This window comes from Sinocyclocheilus anshuiensis, unplaced genomic scaffold (assembly GCF_001515605.1).
Source record: "Sinocyclocheilus anshuiensis isolate Anshui unplaced genomic scaffold, SAMN03320099.WGS_v1.1 scaffold543, whole genome shotgun sequence".
Taxonomy (NCBI): domain Eukaryota; kingdom Metazoa; phylum Chordata; class Actinopteri; order Cypriniformes; family Cyprinidae; genus Sinocyclocheilus; species Sinocyclocheilus anshuiensis.
In genome coordinates, this window is record NW_015552590.1 from 1,127,248 (window position 1) to 1,142,371 (window position 15,124).

Here is a 15,124-nt window from a genome sequence, read left to right on the forward strand (position 1 = left end):
AAATTAAAGACGAAAATCTAAATAGTAAAAAATGCAGATATTTATCAATTCCCTCATGTAGGTGCTTGTTTTCGTTTAAGCAAACAAATTTTTTACCACAGTGCAGAACTCAACAATAAGGTTGGCTCAAAAGATAACCACCAGTATGAATCTGTTTGAGGCCACTGAAAATCTCAAGATTTGTACAAGACTGATGTACAAGATTTGTTGATCTTGTACATCAATCTACAGTGAACAACCGACAGAACAATTGACAGACAGAATGAACGAATTAACAAACGAATGAAGAATAGAAACGAACAATAGAACAATAAAAAGAACCAAAATCAAACGACAGAATGAACAATAAAAATAACAAACGATATAGAACAAAAGAACGAACAAACAAACAAACGAATGAACGAACGATAGATATAGCACAAACAAACAATAGATAGATAGAATGAATGATAGATAAAACAAACAAAAAAAAAGATAAATGATAGATAGAATGATCAATATGAGAGAAACATTTTTAAAGAAAATATTTCTAGCAAATAAAATGGGGCCAGAAAAAAACATCCTTACTGTTGAGTCCTGCAGTGGTGTCAACCAGTTGAGCCTTTTAACATGGGAAAAAAAAAAAAATAAAACAAATCAGTGCAGTTGTAGAAGCTTTGCTTAACCTTCTTCTCTGAACAGTACTGTGAAATAAAAAAAAAACAAGTTCACTTCTGAATCAAACGACACTTCCAGAACCACAATGCCATTTGTTCAGCTTTACGTCACGTCAAGAGCTCCCTACAGACATTTAGTCTGCAGGCGCTGCTGTAATTCCAGTGTGTACCATACTGACTACAGCCAGAGCCAGTAAAAGTTATTATTTAGCAGATGCTCTTTATCCAAATCGACTTACAGTATGCTTACAGCAATTGAATTCAGGAAGAAACCTGGAATTAAGTGCCTCGCTCAAGGGCTCAAGGGAGGGAGTGTAGCGTCAGTAATTAAAGTTTCTGGTTCGACCCTACCTGGGATCTAAACGCAACTTTCTTAGCAGTTTCTCAGTCCCTTTTTTCCCCAACCATGGGAGATAATGAATTGCAGAGACCGATAACGGTCTTCAAATGTCCATGGCTCTGATGATGCACATTTACACACACAAATACACTTTAAATAAACTATATAGTCCATCTGAGAGGTTAATGCAGTGCATATGAAGTGAATTAGCTGATTCACAAACCATAGGCTGCCCTCCTGCACATGAACACAAAAGGACAGAGGTTTAATGGTCTTGCATGTGTTTTATCTTGGTCCATCACGCACGCACACAATCGTCGCTATAGTGTACAGAAGGGTGGATCTGAGGGGAAGGCAGTCAGGCGTTGGACATCTCGGCCTTGCTGAGAGCGATGGCCAGTTCTAGGTCTTCCTGCTCCTGCTGGCGGAGTCTCTTCAGCCGCTCTCGTTCTGCTCTCTCGCTTTCCCGCTTCGCCCACTCCATCTGCTGGGCTTCATTCCCAAACTGGGCCGGAAAAACAGGAACACGCCACGTTAAGAACCATTTGTCCCAAATTGGGGACAAATGTACTAAAATGATAGATAGACACATATTTGCATATACAAACAGCTACACAAATAATAAATCTTTGCCACATTTTACCAAAAAAAGGCATCAAAAAACATTAAGTGTGTCATTTCTGTGCCACTAGCGGCACGTTGAATCAACCAATAAAGTGAGCATCTGTTTGGCCAAATAATGGAAGAACATTTGAAACTTTAGATTTTTGTGAAACTGTTCAGTGCTGGTAACAACACCGAAATCAATTTTCTCAATATCTGCTAATGAGAAATTGAACATTAAATGAAATCAAATTAACCCTTGTGCCGTGTTCTGGTTATTTTGAACCTTTTCCCCAAAATGTCTAGTTAAAGTTATCGAACTGCTCACACAGTACATAACGAAAAATAATTTTTGTACTTTTTGGTGATTTGTTTTTTTTTGGTTAGCAAAAATGACTGGTCTACAAAAAATTGCATAGAAATTTCTTTTTATGCTAAATTATTACCAAATATCGGATGCAATCTTGTTACCAACTTGTTTTCTTTCAATTAGCACAGGTTTTGTATTTCTTTTTTGGAAGTGACTGATCATAGGCATTGTTTATATGAGCTTATACGCCTTAGTTTTTGAGTGAACGCTGCCAAATTTGTATGCAAATAAAGCTTTTTTACTCAATCTCAGTTCAATGAAGCCTACAATAAATCAGCTCTAAAAAGTAGTACAAAATCTGTGCTAATTGAAAGAAACAAGTTGACAAAAAGACTGAATCCAAGATTTGGTGATAATATAGCATAATGAGAAATTTACAAGCAGTTTTTAAAACACCGGCCATTTTTGAATGGGAACACCAAATTAAAGGATTTTCAGCACAGCACAAAGGTTAAAAGTGTATAGATTGATCTTGCACGTTTACAAATGCATGCATGAACATTTTCTGTCAAATTATTCAGTGACCTTCATTTGTGATTGCAAAATGGCAAAAGACAAGAAAGATTCACCACATTTTCAGACAGATCTTACCTTAATTCGCTCAGTTCCTGCAAGAGAGGAATGGATTACAAAAAAAAAACACAAAAGAGGTTTACATCAAACTACCACCCAACCATCCACCAAACTTGCACACACACACACACACACACACACACACACACACACACACAAATGGCATATTAAAAGTAACAAAAGTGCTGCTAAAGTGCTAGGCTGACAGGGTTGTGCATTGCAAAAATGGGTTCTCTTAATCAGTATTTTTCAGTTTTTCGATTAAAAAACCTAAACAGCCTTAAAAAAAAAGATTAGACAGTTCTGTTCAAATCCACTGTGCTGTAAAAAGCTGACATAAACTTAATTCAAGATACATTCTTTGAAAACAAGTCTTAAATCAAGATACATTTACTTGCAACGTAAAACCGTATAAGATATTTAGGATGTTTATACTGCACACACACACACACACACACACACACACACACACACAAATGCTGATTGGACACCAACAGACCACTACCACTGATGACACATGATGGACCTTTTTAATTGGTCGTTAATAGCGAATGGACAGGAAAATGAACATGCATTGATCTCGTGCAGCAAGATATGACAGAAGGAAAAGACATTACAAAGCATTTTCAATTGAGAGCTTCAAATCGTGTACAGTGATATATAGGCGTAATATATGCAACATAACATGCACACTAAGTTGACTACAGGTGAATTAGAGCATTGCTGAACCACCCTGAAGGCCTCAGAAAATCTGAACTTAAACAGAGTTTTCGAAATTGTTTATTTTTCATTTCTTTGTAATATCACATGCATCAACTACAGCTACAACTTAATTATAATGTTTAAATAAACAGTTTAATACAAAAAAGTAAAAAAAAATATTAAAACTAACATTATCGAAAAAAAAATATTCCAGATTAGTCTGTTAAAATGTGTAATTTTTGCAGCCATTTTCTTTGTAGTTTTTTTAAGATACAAAGTTATAATACCATTGGTATATTTTTTCATTGTAAACGATGCAATTATAATTCTTCCATTGAGTTTTTGGTCACATAAATCAGAGATGGTTTAGCAGGTCTATTGCACCTAAGTCACGCACAGCGATACTAAGGACAGGAGGCAGGGTGGATGAAGATGATGCTACGTCAAACATTGTGGCTCTAGGATCAAGCAGATTTGCAGTATGGAGCGCAGAGTGATCCCATGCGGAGATAAACAACAGCCTGAGAGCTGAGTAGTGATACTGACACTTCCCATGTCAAACGATCGTCCCAATCGACTTCGAAACGGGACCTCGCAGCCATTTTTCTGAATACTTTGACTTCAGTTCTAGTCCTTTAATAAACAAGTTTACTAAACCTTCTGTGCGATTTCAAACACAAGGATCAAGGTTTAAGTGAGCTGAAAAAACATTGTTTGAGATAAGATCAAGATGATGATTATACTTGTTCCACTACCTTGTGGAAGTGAGACCACACGGCAGGGCTGGGCGGTATATCGAGCTTGTACGATATATCGATATTTTCTTTATAAGCGATACAATATTAGGCAATACTGTTTATATCGATATACAGCAGTTTGATACGAGCGCATCTGAAAATATAGCGGAGGACAGACTGAGCTGCTGTGGACAAAGTGCATAATCCAATTTGTTCTAAACATGTGACAAGCTTTATATTAAGGCCTTTAAAAACTGGTAAGACATAGTTTATAGTTTCGTTTGGCATATTAGTTTAAGTGGCTCGGCCCGTCATATGCTCTGACAGAAAGGCTGCGTGTGCCGCTGACAGTCATTAGGCTACTCACGCAGTGTAATGTGTTTGAGATGTACTGTGTCCCTTAATGCATAACTTGCATTTCACAGGTATATGAAGCTTCCCACACTTCTTGAAATATGACCTGATGGCTGATAAGAGAATGGTGAGAACCAGAGCTAGTTTAGAAAGAGTCCATAACAGGGACAAGTTGTTGATGAAAGAAAGAAAAACAAAAGCACTTTCAAGAAAGTTAGGTTTCTTTAACATGGATAATTCTATAAAACACTGATGTTTTTGAGTGAACGAACATTGGGATGTTTATGAAACTTGCTTTTCTTGTCGTTGCAATCAAATGATCCATGCTGCAGGATCATAAGGTGCAAATATTGATATTGTCAATTTTGATTATACTAAAAAAAAATGTTTAAGCGAACAAACTTTCAAAATGCAACTTCTATTAGGAAATAATCCAACGGGCATCTTTGCGGACAATGCGGCTAAAATACTGACAATAGACACATTGGTTAAACAATAGACAGACTTTTGTTCAAATGAACATTTGAGACGAAAATACTGATATTACGAATTTTAATTATACTAGAAACACTGATGTTTTTAAGTAAAAAAAATCGAGATGCAAAAAAAAATTTACATTTAATTTCGGAAACTATCAGACGGTCCAACTGTGTGGACAATAAGGTGAAAATATACATAATAGACATTTTGGTTAAACAATAAACACAGACGTTTGTGTTCAAAAAAAACTAGCTAGATTTGAGACGAAAATACTGACATTACGAACTTTGATTATACTACAAACATGGATGTTTAAGCAAAACATATTTCGGGATGCAAGAAAATGTATGTTTCTCTTAGGAGCCAATCAGATGGTTCATTTTGCAGACAAAGGGACAATACTGATATCAGACACATCAATAACACACAACACTGACGTCTTGTTCAAGCGAACTTTTGGGTTAAAAAATTAACATATCTCGTCACAGGCCAATCAAAAGGCCCACAATTTTGTCCATATAGTGAAAATACTGATATAGGGCACCCTGATTATACTTTAAACACTGATGTTTTGTTTGAGCGAACAAATTTTTGTGATGCTGACGAAAAAGATTAATTTTAGGAGTCAGTTAGATTGTCTACTTTGCAGACGATTAAGCAAAAATACTGACATAACATACATTTTAGAATAAACACCAACATTTTACGATAACAAACTTCTGGGTTGCGAGAAAACTTGCGTTTCCATTAGATAAGAAGCAAAAATACTGATATTGTGCACATCGTAACACTGAACACTTGCGGTTTTTTTTTTGTAGATCACTTACATTTACAAGTAAACAGAAAAATATTATCTGATAATTTGCTATATGATTTCTAACCTCGTTAGGCACGTTTTTGCAAAATACTACATCATTACCACCAAACTAAAATGAGCATAAACTATACAGTAACTCATCTTGATTTGAAGTACATTCAAACCAAGACCTTACTTTGACTGCTTTTGAATGACAATTGCAGCCTGAATAGTGTTTCTTTGAAAAACAAGACATTTGCATAAAAGCTAACAAAAGAGTCACAGAAGAACAGCAAGAAGCCACATTAGCTTAGCCGAGAGCGCTTGGTATTACCAAGTGCGACCGCTCCTCTCTTCCCACAAGCCCATGCAAATGCTGAGCAAAACGACAGATGACATCATAGCCATGTGCACCACAAACAACTGTATTTGAGTCACTGAAAGAGATAGAGATGATGCCTGGCTGCTTGATTAGGGCTTATTATCCTGAATTCTGTGCGTTGGTGAGTTAATCACAGATAGATGGACTGCAGACATGGAGGAAAATAAATGAGTAGCCGGCACAAGGCGACAGACTGAGCGATACAGAAGCCAATGGTGCGGTCTGCTCTAGGAAACCTCACTGGTGATCGCTAGAAAGCACTTTTTTTGGTTTGTTGGTTGGTTTTTATTTCGATTTTGGAAAGAAACAAGTGGACCGGACAAGAGAAGAGTATCACTAAGCTCAACTTACAGAGCTGAAGTCTGCAAAACCCAATGAAGAGTCTTTAGAGGCTTTACTTGAGGCAGATGGAGCAAATGGGTCTTTGCCACTAAACGGGTCTCCCACCCCCTTTTTACTCTGAAACGGATCAGCGGGGTCGGCACTGAAGGGCTGGAAGGGATCGCTCGTCTTGTCCGAATCGGCAGATCCGGGCACGTTTACAGGAGTGCTTTTACCTGTTGAAAAACAGCAGTTTTCATTTTGAGTGTCTAAGCCAGCCGTTTTGTATCATTTTTGTTAAGCTAAATAACAATACATTGGCCCTGTATAACTTTATAATAACTAATGAATTCTAATTGCTTTACTTACTAAATAATAATAGAAAACATATAGCGGTAGCTCACTAAAAAAAATCATTTATGAGGTTTAAACCTAAAGAACCTAAACCAAAAGACAACCAGTGTTTAAATATCATATAATGTATAAATGTGTGATGATTTTAAGACATATTAACATTAAAAAAAATCATAATTAATATTACAATATATACCATTAATATTTTTTTAAAACATTAATCTAGAACACATTAAATCAAAAGTGGCAGTAAAGACATTTATAATGTTACAAAATATTTCAAATACATTTTTGTATTCAAAGAATCCAGAAAAAAATATCAGTTTCCACAAAAATATTAAGCAGCAAAATTTATTGAACAGCAAATCAGCATATTAGAATGATTTCTGAAGGATCATGTGTCACTGAAAACTGTAATAACTACTGCTGAAAATTTAGCTTTGCATCACAGGAATAAATTACATTTAAAAATACATGAAAATAGAAAATTGCTATTTTAAATTGTAATAATATTTCATAATTATATTGTTTTTGCTGTACTTAAAAAAAATAAATAAATGCAGCCTTGTTGAGTATAAGTGACTACTTAAAAAAAAAAAATCTTACCAACCCCAAACTTTTGAACAATAATGTAATTCTTTGTAATAAATAACTAATTTATAATACTAAATAATTAATAATCAAACAATCGTCATTTGCACATATCCTTTCGAAGCTCAACCAAAAAACCCACAGTGGTTCAAGCTTGTATGATGCGGTAACTCGGTCTCAATTCAAAACAACACTGAACTTTCTCTTTCTACACACACCCAACAAGAGCACTAAATACGGCTCACACGTTGTTGTTTTATAGGAAAGCAGAATGCTTAAAAAGCAATTTGCTTAGTATAGAAATTTGCGCAAGAAAATTAATCACAAACCAGTGAGGACTTTCGGATTAAAAAATGCTTATGCAAACTTCTTTTTCCCCCCCTCTCTTGCACCATTTGCCGAGAATGGCATTCACTTACTCGTGAGAACTTTAAACGGGTTGCTGGTTCCTCTAAAGGTGTTAACCGCATATTCAATAGGGCTGTTATTTATACCAGAGAAGCAATCAGTTTCTTTCTGTCAGTAAACGGAATACTAAACCGCAAAAAGACTCCACCCTGCTGAGGGAAAGATGTCAAAAACAAGCCGTGCTTTTTAATGATACAATACGTTAACAAAAAATGAATGAATTTTCAATTTTACAACAAATTCATTTTAATTTGGGTTTTAAAAATCTAGTCTTCCCAGACAAAAAGTATACATTAATTAGCAAAATACTGCATATTTTTTGATGTTATTTTTAATTTTTATTTAATCTGTAAACTTGTATATACTATGGGATACACATAGTTTAACTCCACTTACAATGTTCGAAATGTGTTTTTGAGAGGAGTAAAACATGAAATAAAGTAAAAAGTTGTGGCAGTCAGGCCACACTACCCACTAAAGTGTGTAAACACACACACAGGAAGTGGGGAGGGGTGTGTAGATCAGCGCACGATGCTGGCAGTGCAGGCTAACCGCAGATCATCGGAGCATGTTAGCTATACCACCCTGAGTTCACCGAAAAAACCTACTTCTCTAACCTCCACACCAAATTTTAAACCTCGTTTACACCAGGAAAGCACTCCCTTGTTTTCTAGGATGAAAAAAAACATCTTTCTGAAAAAAAAAAAAGAGTGAGATTGCACAGATTCGACTTTTCCTCCAACTGCCGACTGCAGAGGAAACAGCGCAGGTTTCGTTTTCTCCAGGTGACAAATTTATCTTCCATTCAGGTTTGTTTGTGCACCGTTTTGGAGTTGGATGGAGATATAATACTGCATTAAAAAAATAAAAATTAAAAGCTTAAGCAAACGTACCAAGGTTGTACCTCAATTTCCTGTTGACAACTAATGGAGGAAGTCTTAGATATCATGGATAGTCAGAATTCAGTTTTCTTGAACTTAATAAAAGACTTCTACAACATGAAGGTGTGAGCTGCAGTCAACAACTTCTTGTTCAAAGCTGTTTTGCTTTCACTGCTGACAAACAACTAGTTAAAAGAGGTGTAGTGATGCTAAACTTTGAAGGTTTGTCTTCTTAAATTTGAGTGTCAAAAACGTAGAGAAAGATCCACCCAAACAACATTCTCCAGGTCTTTCCTGTTGGCTGTTTAGATGGCGTGTTTTGACTACATTTGTTTATTGCAACAGTTAGCTGTGTAGTTTTAGTAATCGTTTACTTTGAAATACTAGCTTAAACACCTTATATGGTTGTATATAAATTGAAAAGGGTCAATGTTTGTTTTTGGGCCTTGAGATGAAGGTTAAATGCTTACCGCTGGGTGGTTTGGGTCGTGGCGGTATGCTTTTCTTGGGTGGGAGAGCTGGCATGTCTTGTTTTCGGCTGAAGGGGTCGTCTACAAAGCCCTAAATTAAATCGCAGCGGAAAGGAGAAGCAAAGGGCCATTATCAGTCACAAGGTGCAAACCACGCACATTTTGAGTGGGACTTTAATCAAAACCACATCTTACAAATGTCATGTTGCAAAAGCGTGAGAAAGTGAAGTTCCACTATGCTTAAAATACAAAAGAAAAATGTGTAAAAGGTGTTCACTACCTTTGACATTTGGCTGAAGTCTGCAAATCCGCTGTTGCTGCCGAACGAACTGCTTCCGAATGGGTCCAAAGTACCAAAGAAATCTGGAATTAGGAATTAGAGTATTACAAGTCAAGAAACGGAAAAATTATGTTAGACAGATTATGAGGTTAATTCTTGTATTAAAATTTCATATTCTGCTCCCATTTTTCTGTCAATATAAGTGGTAAAAAAAAATTAGTAATTGCTAATGATACTTGATCACAATGGTACTTTAAATAAAAAACTTTTACTTTATTTAGTTATTTAAAATAATATAAAGATCAAGGGTCATTGAGGTTTTTATTCAACCACTTTTACAGACTTACTTTTGATTTCAATTAAAAATACATATTTTTTCAAATTAGAAAATAAAAGGTTTTTAATTAAAAGTACCAATACATTTTATTTATTTATAAAAATTGAAAACAAGCTACCAAAAAATTGCCAAATAAATACTTTAGTGACCCTTCATAATGTTAAATTAAAATAATAAGTCAATAAAAAGTTTTTATTTCAAATAATATTATGGCCAAGGATTCGTGAATTACTTATGTGACTACTTTTATTGACTTGTTTTTAATTTTACTAAACAAAATAATGAATAAATAACCAATAAATAAATAGAATGATCTTTATTTATTTAAAATAATATTATGGTCAATAATCACTGAAGTACTCATTTGACCACTTTTAATAAATACATTAAACATTCACAATAGTAATAAGATCAAATAAAATGCATACTGAAGCAATCAAACAGGAGTTTAAATTTTCCATTTCAAAAAGTCAAAACAAAAATGTAAAGCACCAATTTGCTTTGTTGTCTTTGTGGGGTTTTTTTGCCTTCAACCCACAGGTTTAAAAAAAAAAAACGTGTTGAGCATTTCCTGGCATCGCCTCAGTGTTCAACAATGCTGCAACCGAATGCTGCATTAACTGTTTACTATTTTGTATATTTACATTTATTGAAGTCATTCACTTATTTTCTGACCTGACTGAACAGATCATGTTAGTATGCATATTAATAAGCTTGAAATCAAATGTTTTTTCAATGGATTTAGTATGGATACTAAGTTGATGCAGTATGCATACTAAATATACACTAAATATACATTTAGTAAGTAACAGATGAATTTATTTGATATCTTCAAAGTTCAAAGCTCAACACTGGAGAGGTGCTTCATGTATTTCGATGGACTGGATACCTGCAACTGTGGAGGTCTGCTTTGAGAATGGGTCATTCTGGAACGGATCGCCTGTAATAAACAAAGAGGAAAAAGGGAGATGTGTTTAGTAGCCATTACAAAGGCTTCAAAAGCTTGGATCCAAAAATGTGCCACACAAATACCAGTAAACAGGAGTTTGAAATTAAACAATGTATTTATGCTTAGTATAGCGTTCAGATTCATCTCTAAGGAAGGGAGGTATTTAATTTGAGCAGAACAAAAGGGCCTACCTTTGAATGGGTCTGTTTTAAATGGGTCTTCAGACTGGAAGGGGTCTGTGTGCATCTCCTGCGGGGCGCTGTTGAACACAGTGGTTTTTGTTGAGCATTTCCTGGCATCGCCTCAGTGTTCAACAATGCTGCAACCGAATGCTGCATTAACTGTTTACTGAAAGAGCAGAGGAATTTCACGTCGTTCAGGCAGCCAAAGGGGCCTGCGAGCGGACGTATTGCATGGGAACTCTTTTGACAGCTTCTTCACACAAGTTTTCTCGAACTGCTCTCTGAGTGGCCTTTGGAAAAAAAAGACAAAAGTGTCGCCACTGGGCACAAGGTGTGAAAGTATTATCTTGCTTGAGTTGTGTAATGCACCCTAAGCATGTCCCTCAAGGTGTTTGTGAGGGAAACGAGGCATTTTCAGCTGATACCAGATCAGTTTCAGAGGTTCAAGTTCTGTTGCATGCAGAGATGAAGAAGCCGAATTTTGCACAGCATCTTCAAAGAAAGGGAGTGGCAGAGATGTTATGATTCAGCTAAATAAGTGAGAGACACATGCAAACGGCATACCTTGGCCTTTCGGTTTGGGGCTGGTGGAGCTGAAGGGGTCATTACTTGAAAAATTATGACTCTACAAGACAAAAGAAAAGAGGTAGTTGAGAAACAAGGCAGAGAATCAGGGGAATAATGCGATTTTGTTGGTTTTCTAGGTACCTTTGAGGGAAGTGTGGCACTTTTGCTAAAAGGATCGGCATTGCTGAAGGGGTCTGGCTTAGAGGGTTTCTTGAAGAAATCTTCAGAAGAGGTCCTAAACGGGTCGGTCTCTTTGAAAGGGTCTCCTCCGAAAGGATCTAAAAGATTTTACAGATTAATGTAACTGTCACGGGAAAGTCTTGAATTTGAATACCATCAATTTAAATTATATCATTTTATCAAGTTGCTATCTTTAGCCCAATTTTATGAGAGTTGGGGAACTGAAAGCCTCATTTATTACCAAGGGGGAACTGTGCCAAGGTAACCGAACATGATGTTTAAACACCATGAAGCTTTGGGCAAGAACTGTGGTGTCTTTAATGAAAAACTGAAATATTGCCATTTTAAACACTTTCTAATGGGGGAACTTTTATATCCATCAATAATGAGAAGCATTTCACAATGCATTCATAATTAAATTCAATTTATATTAACATATTTATTTATATAATGCAATTTACTGGTAGAGGCTTAAATATAAATTTGAGCCATATAATTATATATATATTTGAGCAGAACAAAAGGGCCTACCTTTGAATGGGTCTGTTTTAAATGGGTCTTCAGACTGGAAGGGGTCTGTGTGCATCTCCTGCGGGGCGCTGTTGAACACAGTGGTTTTCACCTTGAAAGGGTCTTCCTGTAATGGGTTTAAACAAACAATTGTTGACTGTAGATATTTGCTTTCACACTGATCTGAGGCCTCTTTTATTGATTCTCTTATATAGAAGGTTTTAGGTAAGAGGGGCTGAACATGGATCAAATTTGCTGTTTTATGTTCAAAAGCAAGAGTATTTTCTTTCTTAAAGACATTGTAGAACTCATTTTATAGTTGATTATGATAGCAGCTTAACCTGCTAGCTTTCAACCCAGATGTCTAATAAATGGGCCAACACTATATTCGGGGTCCAGCTGAAAATGTCTAGCTCAAACCAGAAAAGATGGAAAGCAAGAACTCTTCAGAGAAAAAAATATTTGAAACAAGAACCCTGAAGTCTAAATTTCAGTCATTTTGTGCCTACAATTTGCAATTTAAGCCAGCACCTCACCTGTTCCAAATAACATAAGAAGCTCTGTTAAAAGTGCTGGGTTTCCAAATTGTACCTTTGCATACAAGCCATAATTCAGAAAGAAAAGCAAGCAAAGTTCTCCCTCCGAAACCAGAGAATGTCAATAGAAATTCAATCGCAATCACACGAGGAGTGAGCTTCATGATTGTTCAGAAATACTCCAAATTAGAAAAAATAAGAGACAAATAACAGTGCAACTATGAAACTTGATATAATCATGAAGAGCCTGTTCCTGTTTAAAATGTGTGTGTGTGTGTGTGTGTGTACACAATACTTTCCTGTCATCTCTCCACTGTCCTACCTGAATAATAAAGGAATAAATCCCCCCAAAAATATTTTTAATAATACATTTTAATAATGATTTCATATTTTGTATTACTTTTTCAAATCTTTTTGCATTATTATTTTTCATTTTTTATAACAATTATATAACATATTTGTATAAATATTTATTTGTTAAATAAATAACAATAACTCAATATATAACTGTGTGTATTTTTGTTGTATTGCATTAAAAAGTAATGCAAAAAAATAGTAGCTGTTTTGGTTACCAATGACTTTCATTGTATGAACAAAAAATACTGAGATGTTTCTCAAATCATCTTTTATGTTCCATAGTTTACGTCAGGCCGTTACAGCCTAAATGTTTGTGTGTAATAAATTTGACATTGAATCAACTAAAATATTTATTTCTAAAGCTACAATTTGTAATGTCTACTTGATACTTTCTCGTTTAACACAAAAATAGCTTTAAATATTCTCGGTGGATATTTTCAGTCAAATTTATTAGATTGCAATTAATTAGATTAATTAATCGAAACATGTAATTAATCAATTACAATTAATGCATTATCTGATTTTGTTTGATTCCAAGTAATTTATATTTATATATATATATATATGAAGAGCTCAGAGGCAAAAGCCTCTAAGTGCCATCTGAAATGTTCTTCTAAAATTAGCATTTTTATCATGTGTTCTCCTGTGTGTAGGTTCAGTAATTTCACTTTAATGGCAATGAATAGGTTCTTTAAAATACAACCTAAAATGTCTCACCATAGCCCCGAAACCACCGTTCTCCTTCTCTGAAAAGCCTTCGCTCATGTCGGCCAGGTTGGTCATGCTGCCCCCGTGGGTTCCGTTCAGGGTGCTGCTGTACTGCTCAATGCTCTTACTGATCTCATGTTGGCTGTCCTGGATCTGGGAGAGTTTGCTCCGAGCCTGCAACACACACACATCAGTTCGATCCGTTACATACTTCAACGCTTAGCACATTTTCTTTTTTTTTTCTGGCATTATTAGACAACAGTTTCTGGTGTCTGCCTTCTAATGTCATATTTGCATGAACACATTTGAAATAAGGACATCTTTAGGTGTTGTCATCCCCTAGTGGTTGGAATAGAAACTGCTCTGAAGGCACCACCTGGTTGATCTCATCCTGTGTGGCTTTGAGGGACTTGATGATGGTTTCTAGCTGAATCCTGCCAGCTTGTAGACTCTGCTCTAGCTGAGCTTCCTCCTGCTGCAGATGGTTCAGGTCAGCCTTGGCCCGGCCCAGCTCTTCCTCTTGGCTCTGCAGGTCTGACTCCTGCGAGTGGATCTGGGACTGTAGGGATGAGATCTGAACAGAAACAGATCGGATGTGTTGAATGTTTATCGTCACTGAGGATCTGGTAATCCTCTCAAGTCTTCTCAAGGTTTTCACTCACCATTTGCGACTCTTCCTGGCACTTCTGCCGTACGTCATTAAGCATGTCTTCCAGCTTTGCCTTCTGCTGGTCCATTTCCTCCAGCCGTTCCTGAGCATCCTGCTTCTGCGCCTCAAGCTCCTGGAGGGTGGACGTCTCTCGGTCCAGATCGTTCTGCATCTCCTGTCAATCAAAGCAAATTCAGTTGATAATGAAGCCAACATATAACGTGTGCATAAAAAAAAAAAAACGGATACTTTTAAATAATTTATTATATTAGTACTAATTTTCATATATATTTGTAAGAATAAAATACTTCAAATAAAAATACTTAATACAAATTCAAATATATTTTCACAGAACAATAATACAAGTAAAATACTTTTAAATTATTATATTAATAACTTAATACTAATTTTCACATATATTTATAACTAAGAATAAAATACTACAAATAAAAAAACCTATTAATACTAATTCAAATATATTTTCACAGAACAATAATACAAGTAAAATATTTTTCAATTATTTAATATATATATAATTATATTTATATTAAATTCTTTAGAAATGTATTTACTTTTAAATATTAATAACACTAAGAATAATTTATAATTTAAATAATTAAATGTCAATATAATTTAATAATATATTAAAATACATTTACTTCTAAATATGTTAATACTTAAGTATATTAATATATTTATCTTAGAATATAATAAAAATAAACTACATTATATGCAAGTATATTATGTTAATATTTAACTATATTTTATTTTATTTTTTGTTTTATACTAAAATACTAAATGTATTTTATATTTAATATAACTTTAACAAATAATAACAACAAAATAAGTAT

General features: G+C 35.0%; 1 pseudogene; it reads right to left on the reverse strand.

Moving 5' to 3' along the window:
- Positions 1-501: 501 nt before the first annotated feature.
- Positions 502-15,124, reverse strand: part of LOC107665508 (epidermal growth factor receptor substrate 15-like 1) — a 21,895-nt pseudogene continuing 7,272 nt past the window's right edge.